At 36.2% G+C, this 22,254-nt stretch overlaps 1 protein-coding gene across 1 annotated transcript in view; it reads right to left on the reverse strand.

The window, feature by feature from the left end:
* si:dkey-245n4.2 overlaps nucleotides 1-22,254 on the reverse strand; it is a 314,713-nt gene that overhangs the window by 31,375 nt on the left and 261,084 nt on the right. The window contains exon 2 of the mRNA XM_073951364.1: nucleotides 14,221-14,355. The gene's annotated coding sequence lies outside the window, so the exon portion shown is untranslated. The remainder of the gene's footprint in view (nucleotides 1-14,220; nucleotides 14,356-22,254) is intronic.

Consider the following 22,254-nt stretch of genomic DNA (forward strand, 5'->3'; position numbering starts at 1 on the left):
CTTTACGTATTTTCGTTTGTCATCTAAAGACTGCTCACTGAAGTTTAAGCATTTGGGTAATTAATGATTGTCATGTTTGCACCACATACACAGAGGTTTTGATTTAACATCACTTGTATAATTGTTGCTGTTTGCAGCTGTTTGGATGCTAAAAACGTTAGCCTTGGTTCCTTTGGATTCCCGTACAAATTTCTTTTCACTGGATAGGTGGGTGGAGTGAAGAGCGTGCAGAGAGGTGATGGGATTGCAGGCTATCTCTGCCTCTAAAGACACAAAGTCAGCAAATTCTTTGAAAGTGGGAAAATCTTTGCCATTACTTATAGCTACTGTCACCTGGCGATTCCAACTGGCAGCCAACCAGTCAGGAATTTTAAGCATTAGCTTTTGATTTTCTTCGCAATCATTTAAAATGTCTAGGCCTTTTACATGGGGCATTGCTTGTGAGCAGGCGTTCAGAAAATCAGAAAATGCTCTTAATCCTTCTGCATCCCTGGCCTGTATTTTTGGCCATTTCAACAGCTTGTCGCGAAAGGCACGTTGGATTACAAATGGCTGACCGTATCGCTGGTTGAGTTTACTCCATGCATCTCTGTATGCTGCTTCATCGCTTCTGAAAAAGGTGCCTTCAAGGCATTTTTGAGCTGCGCCACTGACATATTTCTTTAAATAATAAAGTTTATCAGCGGAGGAAATATTCCTTTGGTCAATGAGAGATTGGAATGAAGCTCTCCATTCAATGTAGTGCATTGGGTCACCACTAAAAACTGAGGGAGTTGGAATTGGAAGCCTTTAAAATTGGAATTGGAATCATTTAAAGTGAGCTGGCTGTTGTTTAGTTGTACATTCTCTTGTTTAATTTCTCTATCATATATTTTGAGTCTAGCTCGAGCAGCCTCCATATCTTTTTCAGCTTGTAGGCGTTCTAGATGGGCACGCTGTATTTCTATATCTCTTTTATGCTGCTCTTCCATTAATCTGATTTTTTCCTTTTGTTTAAGTTCTTCTTGCATCGCTCTGTATTGAGCTTCCTTTGCTGCAAGTTCTGCAGCTGCTTCGGTTCTTTTTGCAGCTATGCTTAAATCAGAATGATGACTAGCATGTGAGTGAAATGCAGATCCATATACAGAGTGTGCATAATCATGGGTTAACAGTTGATGAAGATTTGAATTTGAATTTTCCATTGTTCATATAAACTGAGCAGACGTTTTTCCCTTTTATTTAATTCCTCCATTTGATATGCTTGCATTTTCTCAGTAAGTTTAGTCTGACGTTCTATGCGACGTGGTTAAGTTAATTAAAACAAACTTTTAGAGTTTGCCATTTACTGAACTGCTCTCTGTACTCCTTCACTATATTTTCATCGTGTACCAGAGAGCAGTTCAATTTCCTAATTCCCCTCCCCATTGTCACGTTTCTCTCGCTCTCTCTGTCAGTGTGTGTGACGGTGCTGCGCACTTCAGTTCCCCGCATTCGTCAGAAGTTAACCCCCAAATTGACACAGGTAATAAAAATACTCAACTTTAGTCATGTTTATGTTGTGAAACACTATCAAAATGTCCACTGTTGATTATATTAGACTTCTGTTTTCAAAAGCGATTTCAAAACTTTTAATAGAGGAAGTGCTCGGCTATGCAGAGGTATTAATAATCAGAAATTGAGAGTACATAGTTTTACCTTCAGAAATGCAGTCTTAAACTTACAAACAGTCGGCAAGTACCGGATAACAGATGAAACACATTAATCCAGTTTAGTTTTCAGTCACGCTCATGTTAAGGTAATATTCAACTCGTTTAGTTTTGCCTTCATTCGTTTTTGATTTCAGTCATGACAAAGTCTTCAACACATGATTTATTAGGACACGTTTTTAAACATAATAGTTTAACTAACTCATTTCTAATAACTACTTTTTTATCTTTCCCATAGTGACAGTGCATAACATTTTACTAGCTATTTAGCAAGATAGTTGTATTCAGAAAAAGTCCCTTTAAGTACTCTATAATCTTTGATTCAGATTAAAGTGTAATTTAATGATTAATTAGGTTATGTTAACTAGGAAAGTTGGAAAAATTTGTCAAGTTATTGTATAACTGGTTTGTTGACAATCAGTAAAATATACACTAAATATTTCTTAAGAAAGCTAATAACACTGACTTAATTTTTTTAATTAACAAAACTGCTTTTATTCAAGAAATAAACTGTAAGAAATAAGACTTATTATGACTCCAGAAGAATTATTTGTGTTTTATATGAAATACTGTGAAAATCACCTTGGTTTAATTTAGATCAGCTGGGAAACACAATTTTAAACTAATGGGAGGGCAAAAAAATGGACGTCAACTGCATCTGTTAAAGTTTACAGGTGTAAAAATGTGCCTTGATGTACTTGAATGTTAGAAATGAGTTATCCTACACATTACAAAGTTACTTGTCAAATAAATGAACATGGAAGATTATTTCGAGTTTAAGTTATTTAATTAGCTTATTTATGAAGACAGGGCAGCACAGTGGTGCAGTGGGTAGCACAATCGCCTCACAGCAAGAAGGTCGCTGGTTCAAGCCCTGGCTGGGTCCGTTGGCATTTCTGTGTGGAGTTTGCATGTTCTCCCTGCACTGTTAAAAATTGTCCCGTTAAAAAACAGTAAAATACTGGCAGCTGCAGTTGCCAGCAATGTACTGTTATTTTACAGTATGTTGCTGTAAAAATACATGGACTACATTAATTTACACAATACTCAAGTGAACTCATTTTGCTCACTGAAAGCAACTGCCTCAACTTGGTCAACTGCTGAATGAGTTTATGAAGTAATGTGCTATATATGCTTAGAAGCATACTTATAATGATAACTTATTTTAGTTAATTAGAAAAGTTTGGTTTAACTCTAATGTCTTATTTTTCACAACAGCACACATACATGTAAATCTGGAATCACCAGAGAGATTCTGACTGCATCAGCAACTAAACAGCCGCTTTCTTTAAATAGAGAAACATGCAGAATAACATCAACAGTTCATTGTTCATCTTTAACTCATACACTGGCTCTACTCTCCTCCACAACGGTGACACACAGAAGAAATTAGCTTCAGGTTTTACAGTAAAATACTGTTTTTTCCTTGATTTAACAGTAATTTACTGGCAGCTGTGGTTGCCAGCAATATACTGTTTTTTTACAGTCTACTTCCGTTGTGTAAATTAACAGTATATTACTGTTAAAATACATTTTTACACTGTGTTTTTACCTCTCACACCTTTAACCCTTTAAACCCCAGAGCATATACTTCAGTTTTAATTGAAGTGTCCACACTACTGAGTGTTCAAGAAACATGGAGCAAAGTTGAAGTAAATTCATTAATTAACTGACTAATTAAATGATAATTGAGGATTAACAATGAACAAATGAAGAAATACTGAAGGGAAAAAACAAGAACAGAACATACAAAACTTTAGTCACAGCTTTATAATGAAATAACCTAAAGAACAACAAATGATTAAATCATTTAAATGATCAGCGGATGATTAAACAACTCTACAAACATCATCACCAGCTACACTTATTACTTAATACATTTATTTTTGTATAACATCTACTAAAGTTCTTCCTGAGAAAAAGTTAAAGTTTTACGTCACCATCATGGAGAACAGAGTTTGCTTTAGTTGGGCTCTTAGCCCTGTCATTTTTAACATTTACATATCTTGGCTGCTGCAATTGTTAAGAACTTTGTTTAAAAAGCTCCTTTGTTGTGGCAAGCCAGCCAAAAACCTAAATAAGATCTGGTGATGTTCATGTTGCTATTAAATGGCAGAGTCAGTTCTCATTTAGTGTAATAAAATTTACTGCTCCTATTCAATTTTAAATCTATTGTTTTACATTTTATGTATATATATATGGCAATGATTTCTGGAAGTTTTTAAGAATATCTTGGACAATAACACTGCTCTATGGTGTAACTTGCACTCAAAGAGACATCAATAATCAGCATATGAACCTCAATAATGGTGACAACTAACAAAATTAACAGTTTAACTCACAAACAGGCAACTGAAAGTCTAAACATAAACAACAGCAGAATCAAACACAAATAAAGAAAACTGTTAGACCATTATACAACATTTATTTATACCGCAATGCATGCTGGGATATTTGTATTGTGCCACTCCCAGCATGCATTGCAGCATCAAACATTTGAGATTTTACCATTGTTGAGATACAAGGTCAGATTCATGAGGTCTGAGTGTGTACTTGTCATAACTGAAGTTTTTTTGTATGTTATTTCTTATCTGTTAAGTAATTACGGAGGTATCTTTTCTGTTTCCACTTCTCATTAATTAAATTAATACCTGCAACTAAGCATAAAATCTATTGCATGAGGCCCTTCATCCAGATATATACCACAACATTTATCAGAACTAATTTGGGCCAAATAGATTTCTTTATTTATTGACTTTCCAACTTTATTGCTATAGTTCAAACGTTTTGTAAACTCTGTATTACAGCAATTGGAAAGTCTTCTTAAATGAGTTCAAGGGTGAAGAGCCCAACTAAATCAGCCCCTCACTCCATTACGGTGACACAAAAAACACCTTAATTTCTGTTGGATCTCAATGAGAATTGTATGGAAGTCAAATCAGTCAGTAATAAGTGTGTGTCTGCTGTTGTTTGTGGAGTTGTTTAATGATCCTCTGCTGAGACTGAAGCTGTTTTATTTTATTTGATTTTATTTCATGTTGTAACTGACGTCACTGTTTGTGTTTCTTGTTTCTTTTCTTCAGTAATTGTAATTATTAACAGCAGGTGTTCATCAGTGTCTGAATTCACTCATTAGTGTTCATTAAAACTGTCAGGTGAACTATATTAGTTAACTAGTGTATGAAATAGTGAACAAGGACACAAAGTGTGATTTCAAACACAGACTTCAAAACATCGAATCTGAACTCTGTTAGCTCACAGTTTTCTGCAGTTGGTTACTTTCTCGAAAACAAATATGTTACCCAGAAAGCACTGTTTTTAACAGAATATTACTGTTTTAGTGAAAAAAACATTATTTTACCGTAGAATCTGACCGTTTTTTAACAGCAATTTTTTACAGTGTAGTTAATCACTCTGTCCAAATGTACATGTTTGTAGCTTTGTATCACATTGGATGCCCCTGATCCATTTCGACCCTAGCAACGCCCCTGAGCTCCACGCATCAAGAAGGGACTTCTTATAGGACTCCATCTTCAGAGAGAGACTCGCATAAAGAGAGAAAGGCTATCCAGGTATTTAGTTATGTTTTAAAGCTGTGCCCCTTATCAAAAAGGTGTTTTTTTTGTTTTTTTTGTTATCATGGTGGTCTTGAAAAGTTGTGTGGAACTGAGGTAGATTTGCCATTCATTTATCAAAACCTTTTTTTTCCTCGCTTGTATTCTTTTCCACGTTTGTTCTATGTTTGATGTTATGTTTGTGTGTTTGTTTGTTTTATGTCAGACTAGTCAATAAATCCCATTATAATCAAATGGATTGTATTGTTTGCCTCACAGAAAAAGTCCCTTAAATGATAAAGCCGAATATGCAACAAAGTTTTACTAAAACATGTTTAGCAAAACTTCTAAACTATTAATCTACTTCACAAGTAGTTATAATTCCCTGTCTAAATAAATACACTGTAAAAATGTCAGTGATTTTAACAGTAAAAGTCTGTACAATCTACAGTGAAAACCTGTTAATTGATTAACAGCTGATTTCTGTACAAAATACGGAAAATAGCTGTAACAGATCTAACCTTCGTTTTCGAGAAACTAATCAGTGTCTGAAATCTCGCCACACACCCTCATTCACTAGCCCTTTAAATTAGTCAATTAGTTTAGTCCACTAGACAGAGTGAATGACCACAAATAAGTGAATTGATTAACACCTGCTGTTACCACAATCACTGAAGGAAAGAATAAGAAATAAAACTACAGACACAGCCTCACACCAAACCAACTGAATTATAGAGGATTAAACAACTCCATTAAATAACATCGTTAGCAACTTCACTGATTACAGTTTGACTTAATTTCTGTAAGAATATTTGATTATTTACAGAGGTTTATGTTTTATTGAATATGTTTAATTTGACCAAACCATCATGGAGATCAAAGGCTGCTTTAGTTGAGCTCTTGAACCGGTTCACTTTTCTTTTAATGTTTCTCTGACTGTTATAACTGTGATTCTGAAACTCATTGGTTATAACTCTTAAAGTCTGATGTGTTTTTATTACAAGAATGTGCCTTACCTTTTATCTCTAATTACAGAAAGTGGGAAGACGTGTGGACCCCAGGTCCCTCCCTATGGAGCGGATCGAACCAAAACAAAAATGATGGGGTCGCAATTTTAATAAACAATCCCAACATTCTGGTGAAGGGTACCACTGTGGTGAGAGATGGGCGGGCCTTTTTAGTAACACTGACTTTTTTAGGAAGAGATTTTAACGTTTTAAATATATACGGACACACTGATAAAAACGAGAGATATGAACTTTTAGAAGACTTGCAGCCCCACATGCTTGGTAAACCTCCCCTAGTGGTGGCAGGGGATTTTAATTGTATTCTAACACAGAAAGACAGGAAAAAGGCAGATTTTAAATTGGACAAAACATCAACTCTTTTAAACCATTTAGTTAAAGATTTTAAATTAGTTGACTGTTTTAGACAAGTGCATCCAAGAGAGGAAGGCTTCACTTGGTTCAGTAGTGACAGCACCAGTGCCTCTCGAATAGACTATATTTTTACAAGAGATTTCCCGCCCGTGGATGCTACATTGACCCCCACCTTTTTTTCTGATCACACAATACTATCCTGCACTCTTTCACTTCCCCCTGGTGTGACGATAGGCGGAGGGCTGTGGAAGCTGAACTGCTCCCTGTTGGAAGAGGAGGAAGTGGTTAAAGGATATAGGGAGCAGTTCAGCCAATGGCAGACCCTCCAGGACTTTTATGATACACGAGCACAGTGGTGGGAAATGGTTAAAGGGAGGACAAGAACATATTTTAAAAAAATAGGAAAACAGAGAAAAAACAAAAGGAAAAAACGCATGTTGGGGCTGCAAAAACGTTTACAAAGATATTTTAACCTTTTAAATATGGGCTTTGATTTTAACAATGAAATTAAAGAAGTTAAAAAAGAGATGTTGGTTTTAGCAGAGGAAAATAGCAGGGGAGTGATTTTAAGAGCAAAAGAGAAAAAAATTGAAGAAAATGAAAAGTGTACAAGATATTTTTTTAAAAAAATAATCACAAAGGGAGGTGGGATATCAAAGATTAAAAACGATGAGGGGACTATTTTAAATACCACAGAGGGGGTTTTAAAAGAAGTCGAAAAGTTTTACGAAAATTTATATGGGAAAAAAATAGTACACGAGGACGCTTTAAACGAGGTTTTAAATTTTTTAGACAAAAAAGTACAAAAAGAAAAACATTCAGTTTTAACCCAAGATTTTAAGAAAGAAGATTTAGATAAAGCTCTTAAAAGTTTTAAAAAGGGGAAGTCTCCAGGAATGGACGGTCTTCCCCTGGAGTTTTATCAATGTTTCTGGGACATTTTAGCTGGGGTTTTACTGACTGTTTTTAATGAATTCGAAAATTTTAACAAACTACCTGCGGATTTTAGATTAGGAATAGTTTCTCTGCTTTTTAAAAAAGATGACAAGAAAATTTTAAAAAATTGGCGACCAATCACTCTTTTAAACACAGATTATAAACTTTTTACAAAGATTTTAGCGACACGGATGTCGACAGTTTTAGAGGATGTAATCCACCCGGATCAAGCCTGTGCTGTGCCCGGGAGGAAGATCACGGACAGCCTATTGCTGATCCGAGATGCCATCTGTTACGCGAGAGACAGAAACATTCGTCTAGCCGTGGTAAATTTAGATTTTGAAAAAGCATTTGACAGAGTCTCGCACCAGTACTTGTTACAAGTACTGGAAAAAATGGGGTTCCCGGGAAGATTTTTAGCATGGGTGGGACTGCTGTACAACGACCTTGTCAGCAAAATCATTGTAAATGGGCATTTAACAAAAGCAGTAAATATCTGCAGTGGCGTCCGTCAAGGGTGTCCGTTATCCCCACTCCTGTATGTGGTTTGTATTGAACCACTGGCACAGCTCTTGAGAAGGGATAAATGGATTACAGGTTTTAAAATCCCGGGGGGTTTAACAGCATCTTGTGTTTTATATATGGACGACGTTACCCTTTTAACGACAGACCTCACCTCGGCCCGAAGAGCTATGGATTTGACCGATTTCTACGGTCGGGCCTCGGGAGCCAGATTAAACCGAAAAAAGTCCGAGGCCCAGCTCTTCGGGCCGTGGGGTAACGTCGTCACAGAGGGACTAGAGCTGACTTTTAAGGAAAATGATTTTAAAATTTTAGGGGTAAAATTTGACAAAGAGGGTGGGGGAGGGCAAAATTGGAACGACATTTTAACAAAGGTAAACCAAAAGTTGGGATTCTGGGGGTTACGAAAACTAACAATGGAGGGTAAAATTTTGATTTTTAAATCCGTAATTTTACCACTCATTTTACTTGTTTCTTCTGTTTTTAGTCCACCAAGACGTTTTATCAGGAAGTTGGAAAGGGCGGTGTTTTATTTCCTGTGGGGATCCAAGTGGGAGCGCCTAAGAAGAACAGAGTTAAAGAAAAAGCCCGAACATGGTGGAAAAGGCCTCCCGGATCCCCACCTGTTTTTAGGCAGCCGCTTCACCGCCCTGCATTTTAGTTACGCGTTGACCCCATCCAGAGAAAACAAGACGGCTGCCATGACTCGCTTCTGGATGGGGTCCTACCTGAGAACCCTGAAAGTTTTAGCAGTGGACCTTAAGTACCCAGTGTCTTTTAATTTACCTAGGGAGTATGATTTTATAAAGAAATTTTTAAAGAAGCATGTTTTAGAGACTAACGATGTCACCATTTTAACTAACCACAAGGCTCTCATTTCTCTTGTGCAGGATCGAGAGACGGTGAGTCGGGTCCCGGGCCTCACATTATGTGAGGCCCAACAAGTGTGGAGGAACGCGGCCCACCCAGCTCTCCAGAACGGACACAAGGACCTGTTGTGGATGGCGGCACATAAGATCCTCCCGGTCAGGGCGGTTATGCACTCCAGAGGCATGGCCAGAAACCCCGTCTGCCCACGGCCTGGGTGTGGATGCCCAGAGACCGTGCGGCACCTGCTCTGGGAGTGCGGCGCTGCGCGGGACCTGTGGGCCAGGACCGGCCCCCTGTATCATCAGTACCTGCCGGCGGGGAGGGCCCAGATGGACTACCACCTTATCATCCATGGGGTGGGCCAGGGCGTGAAAGACATGACAAAACAGGACTTTACATCGCTCTGGCTCACCCTGACCGCCATCAAGGATGCCATCTGGGTCACAAGAAACCTGCTGGTGGGGAAGCAGGTCACGGTACCCCTGCAAGGGACAAAGGGACTGATAACAACCACGCTACAGGGGTACCGGACCTTGACAAGAGGCCAAGGGGGCCGGGGTCGCACGGATGAGGTCCCGGCCGCCACCGTACCTGGCCGCCCGTAGATGCACCCTCACCACTCTGGCTACGGGAACAGCGGGCCAGCAGGCCAGAGGAGGGGGATCTCCGCTATGCCCTTGAAACACAGGGGCTGTGACCGTCCTGGAGAGTTGGTGTGAATGGACTTTTTTTTGGTATGACTCACCCTCGATCCTGGACAAAGAAATGATTTTATTTCTTTGGATTGCGTCTACTCTTTTACATCGTTTTTACTGGACCGATTTTATTGCTTTTATCAACGCAGCGCCTGGACTCTCTCTTTTTTTGACATAACACACGCACACACAAAAGACTTTTGCAAAACATACACTTTTATTTCTTCCAAAAAAACCACGTTTTTAAAGGAAAATGTTATGCTTATTGTCTGTGTTTTATTGTCTTTTAAAGTGTGCTAAAATGTTTTAACATGTGTTTTTTCTGTTTTAGCCCCTTTAAGTCCAGTGTTTAGTTAAAATGGTGATTAGCCAACAAGTTTTAGGCCAGTTTTATTGTCTATGTTTTTAGTTTTTAGCCTTTATTTTATTGAACAGCCTTGTTTTTACTCCATTGTATGTTGTTTGTTTTTTAAAAACACGTCTTTTATTCAAACACCATTGATTTGTACGTTCACACAATAGCATTTTTTAAATTTATACTGTATTTTATTGCATTTATTTATTTATTATATAAGTTTTATATTCAAAAGAAAATATGTGAAACGACAAAAGATGAAGATGTGTTTTTGGGATGGAGATTTTATGTAAAAATTGTCAAACGCTGTCAATAAATTTTTTTCGTAAGAAAAAATTGGTTATAGCAAGGAAGGCAATGAGACACTCTACTGTGTGTACTTAATCATAAAAAAATATAATTTCTTGTACTTTATAAGTTAAGCCATTAAATATAGTTTTATTTGATATTGTTTGGGATAAGTTACAGTTGAGTAAACAGCGAAGCAGGAGCATAGTCTGAGTGGCGTACCTCGTAAAGCGCACAGCTACATCTTTTGACGCGATTGATCATCAACCCGATTCAAATCCACCATCAGCTGAACTCATGCTACTTTTTTTTCTCCCAATTTCATATCAGATTGGAAATATATTTATATTTAATAGGAAGGTAACATTTTTAAAAAATAATGCAAATGTGATATAAAGTCACAAGTAGGGATGTCCCGATCCGATGTTGATATCGGAAATTCGTCCAATATCAGTCCAAAAAACTATATCGGACTGCGTTAAAAATCTCCGATATAAGCAGTCCGATACTCTCTAAACTTTGTTACAGCTGTTCTATCCAGCAGCGCCCAGAGCCAGCGTGCAAAGCCCACGTGATCACAACACTGCTTGCTAGCAAACAAAGTCTCTAAGATTTAACATGCTCTTCACACTAAGTTATGGTGTATTACGATAGAAATCTATTGTGACGGTAGCACACGCTGACGCTAGCAACAACGGCATATATCTAACGTTACTGGTTTATTTACTTCACGTCAAGCGATCTTTACATTGTTTTGCATAAGGCTGCTAAGCAACATAAGGCACCGAATGGCGACGTAGCACACATCGTACGAGCCTCAATTCGGTCATGGCATATCGTGGTTCATCCAGTGTGATACCTAATTCATCACCAGCGCTGCTCACACATAAGACTTTACCTCAGCGGCCCGGTTCTGTGTGCATGAGAAAAGTCTCCGGCACAGACTCGCGGCCTCTGCTGCTGCAGCAGTCCCACAGAGACGCGCGGGACACCTGCTCTGACTTTAGCTTTGAGAAGAGCGCGAGGACTCGCGGGAAAAAAGCCTACAGTACATTATCTTTTTCCCGGTCATGTGCTCTATTTGGGACTTAAAAATGGCATTCAGCCAAGATTTCTAAATTGCCGAATATGTCCCGGATTCTGCTTTTGTTAGCTGCGTTTCTACATTATTTTGTATGCAAACTTTCAATCTCAAAGTCTCAGCAGCACCAAGACTAGAAAGGAAGCAGATTTGACCTGTCAGTGGTGCACATGGATAGTAGGAGAGAAATAGTGGATTTATTATTTTTTATTTCATTTTTTTTTTACTTGAACACTCTGAAAGGAACAGTGTCATGTAAAATGCTAAACATTTTTGTTGTTTTCATTGTCTGTTAAATTAAAATAAGAAATCATTCTGTTGCTGAGGGCCATTACAGTTTAAAAGAAAGAATTACTTTTGGGGCAGAAGGAAAATTTTATTTGAGACATTCCCATGCTTAACTCTTCTTTAAAAAGCACAAAAAGATAAAGTGCTCTGATAAACAGTGTCAGCTTTGCACATCAGTTTGCTGTTATTATGTTGGCTTGAGAAAGCCAACATACTGTTATACTATTATGTTGGCTTGAGAAAGCCAACATACTGTTATACTACTCTGTCCTTGAAAACAAACGTATCTCCTCCGAGGCCGTTCATGCCACAAGGCCCAAATGTGGTCAAAATGTGCCTTCTGCATTCAAGATTGTTGCTATATCTCCTCATGCCTGTAAGACTTATTGTTTTTTTAATAAAAAATGTTAAATATTAAATTTTTATAATCCGGGCGTTTAAAAAAAATTATACAAGCCCCAAATTTGGCCAAAAGCTGTATTAAAATGCGGTAGATTTTGTTGCTATATATTTAAGGTTTATCAGACTTATAGTTTTCCAATAAATAATTTTTAAGCATTATTTTTCTCAAAATATGGCAAGCCATTTTTGACTTAAACTCCATATTTTTTACTAATATGGCAAGCCATTTTTGCATGTATTACCTTCACACCTATTAAGCATTGTATTTTCAAAAAAGTACGGCAAGCCATTTTTACATAATGTTCATTCCCTTAGTCCCTTTATTAATCAGGGGTCACCACAACGGAATGAACCGCCAAATTATCCAGCATTTGTTTTACACAGCTAATGCACTTCCAGCCGCAACCCAACACCAGGAATACATAATGTTCAAGTCCAGTTTTTGACACTCATAAAGACTGTCATAGAAACATCGGGGTTGATTTAGATCACTCATATTGCCAAGAAGCTTTGATGTATCATCACTAACCTGTCAAATGTACCCATAGCAATAAAACAGTATAACCTAGCAACCATTTAAAAATAGCAATATCTCTACATCAGAACATCGTAGGGACCTGGGCATTGGCTTGTTTGACTCATGCTAGCAAATGGGACTTCCTGTGTACTATGCATGGTAACAATGATAATGGAAGCCAAGTGCTAATAACGATTATCTACATGCTATGAATGATTATCTAAATGCAATAACATATGCTAGAAATGCCTACTATGTATTAGCATTTGATCAAACATGTACACGAGCTTTGCCATTTAGCAACTGCTTAGCAACCACCTAACAATGCCATAAACGCTTGACTTTCTCAAGCCGACATCAAAGTTTATCAATGAACTTAAGGTTCTAGTTTACATTGTCATACTTTTCTCATGTGGGCAGTAGGGTGGAATCTGTGCAAATACACTGTAAAAAATAATACCCCATATCTACTCAATAAATTTGAGGCAACAGATTACAAGCAATATTATTAAATAAATTCCACATATATGGATTGAGTAACAATTATTTAAATTAGCTTATTTAAATTAGTCATTTAAATTGAGTAAGCAAAAATTACTTAAAGAAATTAGCAAATTTTAAACAAAAATATTAATTATATTGAACAGAAAAACTGACACAATGGTAATGAAAACTACTCAATGTTATTATTTAGATTTAACATAAAAAGTGTGGAACCTGGTCATCAGCTCTAGAAAATAATGCTTTATATCTACACAATAAAATTGAGGCAAAAGATTACAAACAATATTATTAATTAAACTCAACAAGTATGGATTGAATAAAACTTAATTAAATTTAGCTCAAATAAGTGGAGCCTGTTCAGCAGTGTGGAGCCACAATACAGAGTAACAACAACCTCATAATAGACAATACATCATATAATTCACACAATAAAACATGTAGATATAAACAAACTGATCATCTTAACAAGGACTTTGATCATCTTTTTTTAAACAGCAGTTTCAAACAACATTAAACAATATTATTTAAAACAATAGACTTAAAGTGAAATTTATGTGATTTAATGCATGAAAGGTATTATTTGCCAGAATAATGCAGATTCATTGAAGCAAAGAGGACACCACAGTTTGGGAATACTACCCTCTAATATCTTCCAGTGTTAACCAGTCACTTGTAAAAACAACATTCTTTGTCACAGTAAAAATGCATAGGTCAAACCCAGGTGGACACAAGCTCTGGGAATGTAGTCAAGAGCCGTGTTTTCACTCTCGTGACTTAAGTTAGCGTGCAAATGCGAGCCAGGGCCAGTCAAGTTTCCACAGTCACTTCCGGGGCCTGATCAGATACCCTGGGCCAAAACAGTCCAGCTGGGGCTTTGGGCGGAGTGAAAGCAGAGTTTGCCTGAGTCTGGCACTCTCTAATACCACGAAATTAGCATTAACGTTACAAACACGCGTTCTAATCTTTTCACTCATAGCGCACGTGCTGCTGCTGATGTGACAATAAAGTGATTTGGTAACTTGGTTTATAAATAGGCGCGCTAAACAGCGTGACAAAACAAGCTAAAGTTACTTGGTGAATTACATGCTATACAGAAATATATAACAATTATTTAATTAACAAACTTGGACATTTCAACACTTACCGATAAATCCGTTTGGATGAGACCACGACATCTCCGCGTTGTCTTGTGAAGCGAGTCGGCGTTGTTTGAGTCGAGTGACTTGGTTCAGTTCTAGGAATCGGCTCACTTAAGTGATTTGTAAGAGTCGGATACCACCTGTAACCGATTGCATTTTTGTGTAATTACCAACACGATTGATTAGTATTTCGCTATAACTCAGTCACACGCATTTACACTATACGCTAATTACATGTTGATGACTATAAGCTTTTGAACACGTGCGATTAAAAAGATTCCTGATCTCCCAGCAAACAGTTCAATCCAAAAACGGTTCAATCCGATTCAATCTCACACTGAACAGAACCAATACAATAATGAAATACTGCTCTAAATGTACCATGAAATAAAGTTTTAACGGTTGTTCATGCGAGAATGTAGTTGTTTAAAACTCAAATTCGCTGTTAATCTCTAAAGATTGTGCGTATTTTTTTAAATGTCCTTTGAAAATTGCTGACATGTCCACCTCCAGGTCATGACGGGCGCTCATCACTCGAGAGGGCAGCTGGTCTCCGGCGACTTGTGTGCCCCTGGCTAATCTGAAAATGCTTATTTTAATCACGTTGGATTTAATTATTATTTTCTCTTTCTGAAATTATTCAAAAATAACAGCTAAATTCTCATAATAAAATCACGTTGGATTTAATTCATATTTTCTCTTTTTGAAATTATTCAAAAATAACAGCTAAATTCTTATAATAAAATTGATTAGATTTTATTACAGACATTTTTAAATTAATTTCAAAGCAAAAAAATGCCCTAAAATCAGGAAATTAATTTCATTAAATAAAGTGTACATATTAATATTAATGAAATCTACAAAGCCACAAAATGAATTTTTACAGTGTATGCAAATATAATGAATTTTGATAAATAAAATTATTAAGTCACATTATTTCAAGTGCTGTGGAGAAAAGGTGTGTTTCAATCCAGCCTCTGCAAGTATTTTTATGTTAAATATAATATGTGCAAAATATATTAATATAAAATTAATAATGTTTGGGAACATTGATACAGCCATAATCTTCTTATGATACAAACACAGATGTAATAGCTCTGATCATGTAAATGTTTGTACTAACCATACTGCACATTTTTATAAACTTAACAATGAATTATTTCTGCTGCCCAGTGTGAAAGCTATTTTTCAGCTCAACTGGATCAAAAATTCATTAAAAATCTGTGTGTGAAATTGAAATTTTGGACACTGAACCTTCAGCAGTTGTTCAATTAACTATTTTTTCTAATGTTCCTGCTCTCAGCAGTTTCTACTCTTTGCTGATGGTAAAAAATAAACAACTGAAGTGACCTTTAATTAGCATTTTCCACTTTAAAATTTTATTTTTGTTTATTCAATTAAGATATTTTCACGGTCTTAATATTTATTCTTTAATTTTTTCTATTTATTCTTATGTAAAAGTTCACATTTATGCAACCAAATAGTTAATAAACTGGTTGTTTTTTCCATACTTACTGTTGCTGACTTGTTCTCAGTTTGATCTAGCCGTTCATACATTAGACTCAACAAAATAGGTAAAAATAAAGTATTCATAATTTGTGCTGATATCGGATTTATATCGGTATCGTATCGGACTGATGGCTGCAATATCGGTATCGTATCGGAAGTTAAAATGTTGAATCGGGACATCCCTAGTCACAAGTGCCTTGTGGGTATTTAATAATGTTTAGCCTTAATAAAGGTGCCTGCCTCTGTAAAAACTATATTGCTCAGACAACTGTATTTCCTCTGGGCAAAAAAAAAAAATCGCTATCACATGTTAATAATATTATTATTATATTTAAATTGCCTCTCTTTCTTTAACTAAACAGAATGCTGTAATTGGTCAAGCGCGGAAACGTCCGCTTTGAAATAACCCGCACTTAACTGAGCAGACTGTAGTGTAACATTAGTATATTCATAGATCAAAAATAAGTGGACAAGTGGAATTAGCAAATGCGAGAGAAAGAGGAGAGGAGGCATCTTTGAGGCATTTTCCATACACACCTTATTTAAACAGACCCATGATCAGGGGTCCGTTCTTCGTACCTCGCTTAAATGATTTAAGATGATTTGGTAGATCCAGGATCTTTTAATCTTGATAACTGACCTCTCGGTAATTTGGTTCTTCAAACAAGTTCGCGAATCAGATTAAAATGTCTGGATGAATTGATCTGAGATCGCTGCGTGTGTTGTGAGGGACAGATCTGTCTATCCTCGAAATCATGATCAGCAATGCCATGATTGGCTGACGGCACAGCAGCATAATGACATCATCTGATTAATATTCAATTATTCATGTGAGCAAAATTACATCAAATTAGCAGTAAACGGTTTGTTAAATATGACACGCAATAACTTTCAACATTTGTTGTGAGCTGCAGACTTTACACTTGTGTCAAGAGTATTCATCATGTATTTCAATGCATATCAATATATTTAGTTTAATTAAAAAAAAAAAAAAAAGATTTTCTTTATTAAAGTAGCCGGTTTATTAATCACTGTATGGAATAACTGGATGTTTACAAAAGCATTTTGATTTTGTGAAAGGCGTCTGCAACTTTTGTGAAGCATAATCACTGGCATATTAACTGCCAAAACATGTTTATGACTGCATTAATGTATTATTTATTGTTTTAAAAGTCACATATTCTGCATTTCTATTATCATATACAATTTGTACTAAAGCGATCTAAAAAGTTCATATCAATAAGTTTTCTCTCACAAACGACCACAAGGGGTCGTCACACCATACCACCGCCAAGGCTTCCTTTTCGATTACCAAATAACTAATCTGATAAGGCGGAATTTTTTTTTAAAGAAACATACTGGACGTTCCACCCCCTCACCATCATCCTGTAGGAGCACAGCCCCTGCCCCAATCTCACATGCATCTACATGTATTTTAAACTGTCTGTCCTACTGCGGCGCAGCAAGAACTGGAGCATTTGTCAACAATGCCTTCACTTTTTCAAAGGCATTTAGACAGATTGAATTCCACTCAAACACACGTGACACTTTCAATAAATCGGTCAACGGAGCAATGGTTTCTTAAAAAATTATTACAAAAACTCCGATAATATCCCACTATCCCAAGAAAACGCATCAATTCTCGCTTGGTACATGGTGGGGGATATTTGTCAATTGCCTCAATTTTAGCACTCACGGGACGCACCACTCCATGACCAACAACCTTACCCAAATAGGTTACCGTGGCCTAGGGCTGGGCGATTTTTCCGATTTTTTTCAATTAATTCGAATTTACGTTTTAAGACGATTTAATCTTGAATGAAATCCAGAAATCGCAATTTTTAAAAAATATATATATTTAATACATTATAATGGCACCAATGCTCTTTGGTTCACTCTCTGTATGAAGCAGGAAGCACACCAGAAGCGCCTCTCGGCGCCGCGCCGCACAGCACCATGCCATGGATTTTATTAAGAAAATGTTACTTTAGTCATGTTGTTGTAATGTTTTGAGAAGACTAGTGACACAATAAAAAAAAATCGAAATCGAAATTGTGAATTGGTCAAACTTTATAAAAGAATTCACACTTCGCTAGGTTCACAGTAAGCCCCACATCCTTCAGACGCTCAAATAGCTGCCTAATTCGCCGTAAATGTTCCTCCCAAGAATCGCTATATACAATCAAATCATCCAAGTAAACTGCACAACCTTCCAAATCAGCTATCACACAATTCATTAGCCTCTGAAACTTGGCCGGTGCATTTCGCAATCCGAAACTCATCACGTTATAAGCAAGGTTATTATAGTTAACGAAAACTAACGAAAAAAGAAAACTAATTTTTATTTCTGTATCGCGATCACGAACTAATCTTTTTAACCGAATCTTCTAAGTGAACCAGTTGAACTTGTTGGCCAAATCGAACTGAATAATTTAAAATGATCCGCGTCTCCATTAAGCACATATCTACCAACTACTTACTTTATAACAAGCCTAATACCGCCTCTGACTCTAAATAATCCAATATATACTCTCATTCAGTTATTAGAACAGCAACGTTGCATTAAGAAGCGGTGAACCGATAATACTGCGCATGCGCGATTCCGTGAACCAAACACAGTACAGCCTGCTGCACTGAACTGATCTTGGAACAACTGCAGCGTGGGTTAACCGAGGGCTTAATAAGAAGATCTGGTGAAAGAACATAAGTTTATTTTAAAACAGACAATCGTAATGGAATTTAAATAAGTGAAGCATGATTCAGTTGGGTTGCAAAACTTTACTGTAAGACATTTTTCTGATCATTTTAATTGACTGAAATTACTATTGCTGACTACAAAATGTTGAGTCCTAACATCTGCGTTAAAAATTTGAATTTCCCATTATCAGGCCCGGATTAATAATTCAGAGGCCCCTGGGCATAATGTCTTGAAGGCCCCCTATAGCCGCACCCCATAGTTGAATTAAAAATAATATTAGTATAATATTTGTTATATAAAATTAATTCACACTGTATTGCCCACATTTTTAAAATAATTGATATACACTACATATATTTCTAGTCTACAAAGATTTAACTTATTTTTAAAGCATTTAAAGCACACTTAAAAAAAAAAAAAACTAATACAACTAGGGGAAATTAATGGATTTCAATATACTTGTTCAAGTTCACCGAAGCAGTACTAAAATTTATATTTAAGGGTATTTCTAATGTATAGCTTCTACAAAGTTATAATGCACATGGTTTGGATAACATCTCACTAAACCATTTCTAAGAATTTGAGTCCTCCATAATACACACACTTATTAATGATTCCCACTTGTCTTTCTTGTGATGAAAAGTAGGCAACATCTAAGTGCGGACGGGCCCTTGGGCCTGTGCTCATAATGCCAATAGGTTAATCCGCCCCTTGTGATCACTACTGTGTGTCTAATTTTAGGATGGGTAGATGGTTGTGGTAGATGATAGTGTTCATGTGTTCTCTGAATACATGTTTCAAAAAATGTGTGGCTGCGTTTTTAATTATACAATATTTATCCTGTTGATTTTGAATCTTGCACCTAACAATTATCCTTGTTTAGAAAAAAACAAACTAATACTGAAACTAATAAAAACTAAACTAAAACTGAGACATTTTAAAATATAGAAACTAATAAAAGCTAAGAAATCTGCCTCTAAAACTAATTAAAACTAACTGAATTTGAAAATAAAAAGTCAAAACGAAATAGAAACTAAAACTAATGAAAAATCCAAAACTATTATAACCTTGGTTATAAGAATATGCGCCATCTGGTGTAATAAACGCAGAGACTTCATGGGCGCGCAGACTCAGTGGAATCTGCCAATAACCCTTTAATAAATCAAATTTACTTAAGTATTTGGCAGCACCCACTTTGTCCACGCAATCCTAAATATTGGGAAGTGGAAAAGACTCGCGTTTAGTGATTGCATTTAATTTTCTATAATCGGTACAAAATCTCAAGGTACCATCTTTCTTTTTTACTAGCAAGCAAGGAGATGACCAACTAGAAGAAGATGGAACATCAATCTGACCAACTCTAAACGTCTCTCAGTAGGAAGATGTTGCAAAAAGGCTGGCAAGTCACTCAGAATATCTGAATTACTCAATCGAGGACACATAATGCTGTCATCTGGCTCCATTGTCTTTTCATAATCCAAAAATAATTCATCAGATGTCGTAGGAGGAACGGCCAATACAGGGGATACCTGACAACAAACTGAGCCTGAACGGCCATAAAAAGGTTTAAGTAAATTAACCCTTAAGTTTTTGTCCATCTTTCTGGTCTTGCAATAACATAATTTTCATCCGCCTTTTTACGGCGAATTACATACAGGCCAGCAAATCTAGCTTTAAACGGAGAAGAAGTCACCAGCAATAACGCCATTACCTGATCCCCGACACTAAAAGATTGGTGCTCAGTTCTACGATCATACACATGCTTCATTTTTAACTGTGCCGGCATTAAATTTGCTTTAGCCAACTTAACTGCCTCAAAGAGTCATCTTTTAAAAACCATTCACATACTCCGCTAATTTTTTCAGTGGCTCAAGAGAAATTCAATCATCCCATAACGCAGCTAACACACACCTACACCCCAGCCACAAACGACCACAAGGGGCCGTCACATTAATAATAATTTGTTATTATTGATAATTAATATTTATATTCTGAGAGTCCCCTCGGACGAGCGGGCGGAATCATGTTAAATAACGTTATTTGTTTAGCCAAATTAACAGGTGGCTAAGCCAGATTATTAATAATTAATAATAACCCATTATTATTGCTTATTATTATTATTATTCATAATCTGAACTAATTTCGCTACAACACCCATGTTGGATTTTTCTACATTAAACCATGTTGTATTTTGAAACTACATAACTGCATTGTACAATAGGCTTTTTTTTTTTTTTTTTTTTTTTTTACAAACATTCAAATGTTTCAAAGCACAACAAAAGCAGTGCTTAAGTAGGCTTCTTTTACATTCAGACACATTCATATGCTACACAGTAAAATCTTCAGAGTAAAATTTCCTCAGTTCAGAGAACATTTGGTCCCTCTCTAAATTGAGCAAAATGTACTCAGCAGCAGAGTTAAAGTTAATGAGACAATGATGGGGTTAATTAAGTGATGATTGAGCACTGATGATGAACACCTGCTGTTAATAAGCAGAAACAGAAGAGAAGCAGCAGCAGCTTCGCTCATTGGTTACCTGATTGACTTTATTTCTGTCAGATGTTCTCAAAAGTCCATATAAGATTTATTGAGAATTAACCATTTTAGTTATTTACATTTTACAAAAAAAAAAAAAAATTTTTTTTTCGCCTGATGTCACCATCATGGAGAAAAGTGGTTGATTTACTTGGACTCGATTTCTAATGATAATTTTTTAGATTCGCAATATCAAGTTTAAAGTGAGCGCTTAAGATCAAGTAGATTGATCCTGTGTGGATTCTTAATCTTAATAAGAGTAGCTGTACAAGAAATTATATTTAGAAGATGGTTTATCATATAAGAAACAAAATTCAGTGTTATTCAAGAGAATGGATGTCAGCTGTTGTATTATATTGAAATACATTGTGCATCTGAATCACTTTATAAACACAGACATCAATAATAAGCGTATCTACTTTATCTCAACAGTGGTTAGAGATTTTTTTTTGGAACGCAGTGCATGTTAGGACAATCATACGACATTCATCCATAGTTCCCAGAATGCACTGTAGGAAAAAAAAAAACCCTCACCATAGTTGAAAAGCATACGCTGATTCTTTATGTCTGTGGGTTTTAAGTGTTTCTGATGTTCAATCTGTTTTATGATCTGATAAAAATATTAGTGAGCTCCATTTTCTCAATACTGTGCTCCTTTTGTGATACAACATTATTTAAACTTAATAAGTCAAAACCAATTTTATTGATTTGACCAGTGACTAAACCACCTCAGAGTCAATTATCCAGAGCACAACTGCTCTCTTCATACAAAATTTGCCACAATACACTATTTGGCAATTAAAGAGAAACTAACATTAGCAATCGAGTCAGAGTCCAAGAAAAGCAGCTACTGTTCTCCTCAACGGTGACAGCTTAAACACAAAAAGTTTTTTTTTTAAATTTTTTTATGTTGTTGTAAAAAAAAGTTAATTCTTAATATTATCACTATATGTAATTTTGTAGAGTGTGGCAGAAATAAGGCCAAACAGGTTGTTAATAAGTAAAGCTGCCGTTTGTGGAGTTACTTGATCATTTGCTGAGATTTTGAGAGATTTAATGTGTTTTATTTAGTTTATTTTATGTAAGGCAGTGACTGAAGGTAGATGTAGTTTTGTGTTTCTCTTCTCTGTTTCTGCTTATTAACAGCAGGTGTCCATCATCAGTGCTCAATCATCACTTAATTAACCCCATCATTGTCTCATTAATTTTAACTCTGCTGCTGAGTAAATTTTGCTCAATTTAAGTAGGGACCAAATGTTATCTGAACTGAGTAAATTTTACTCTGAAGATTTTACTG

This window comes from Danio rerio, chromosome 5 (assembly GCF_049306965.1).
Source record: "Danio rerio strain Tuebingen ecotype United States chromosome 5, GRCz12tu, whole genome shotgun sequence".
NCBI classification, from domain to species: domain Eukaryota; kingdom Metazoa; phylum Chordata; class Actinopteri; order Cypriniformes; family Danionidae; genus Danio; species Danio rerio.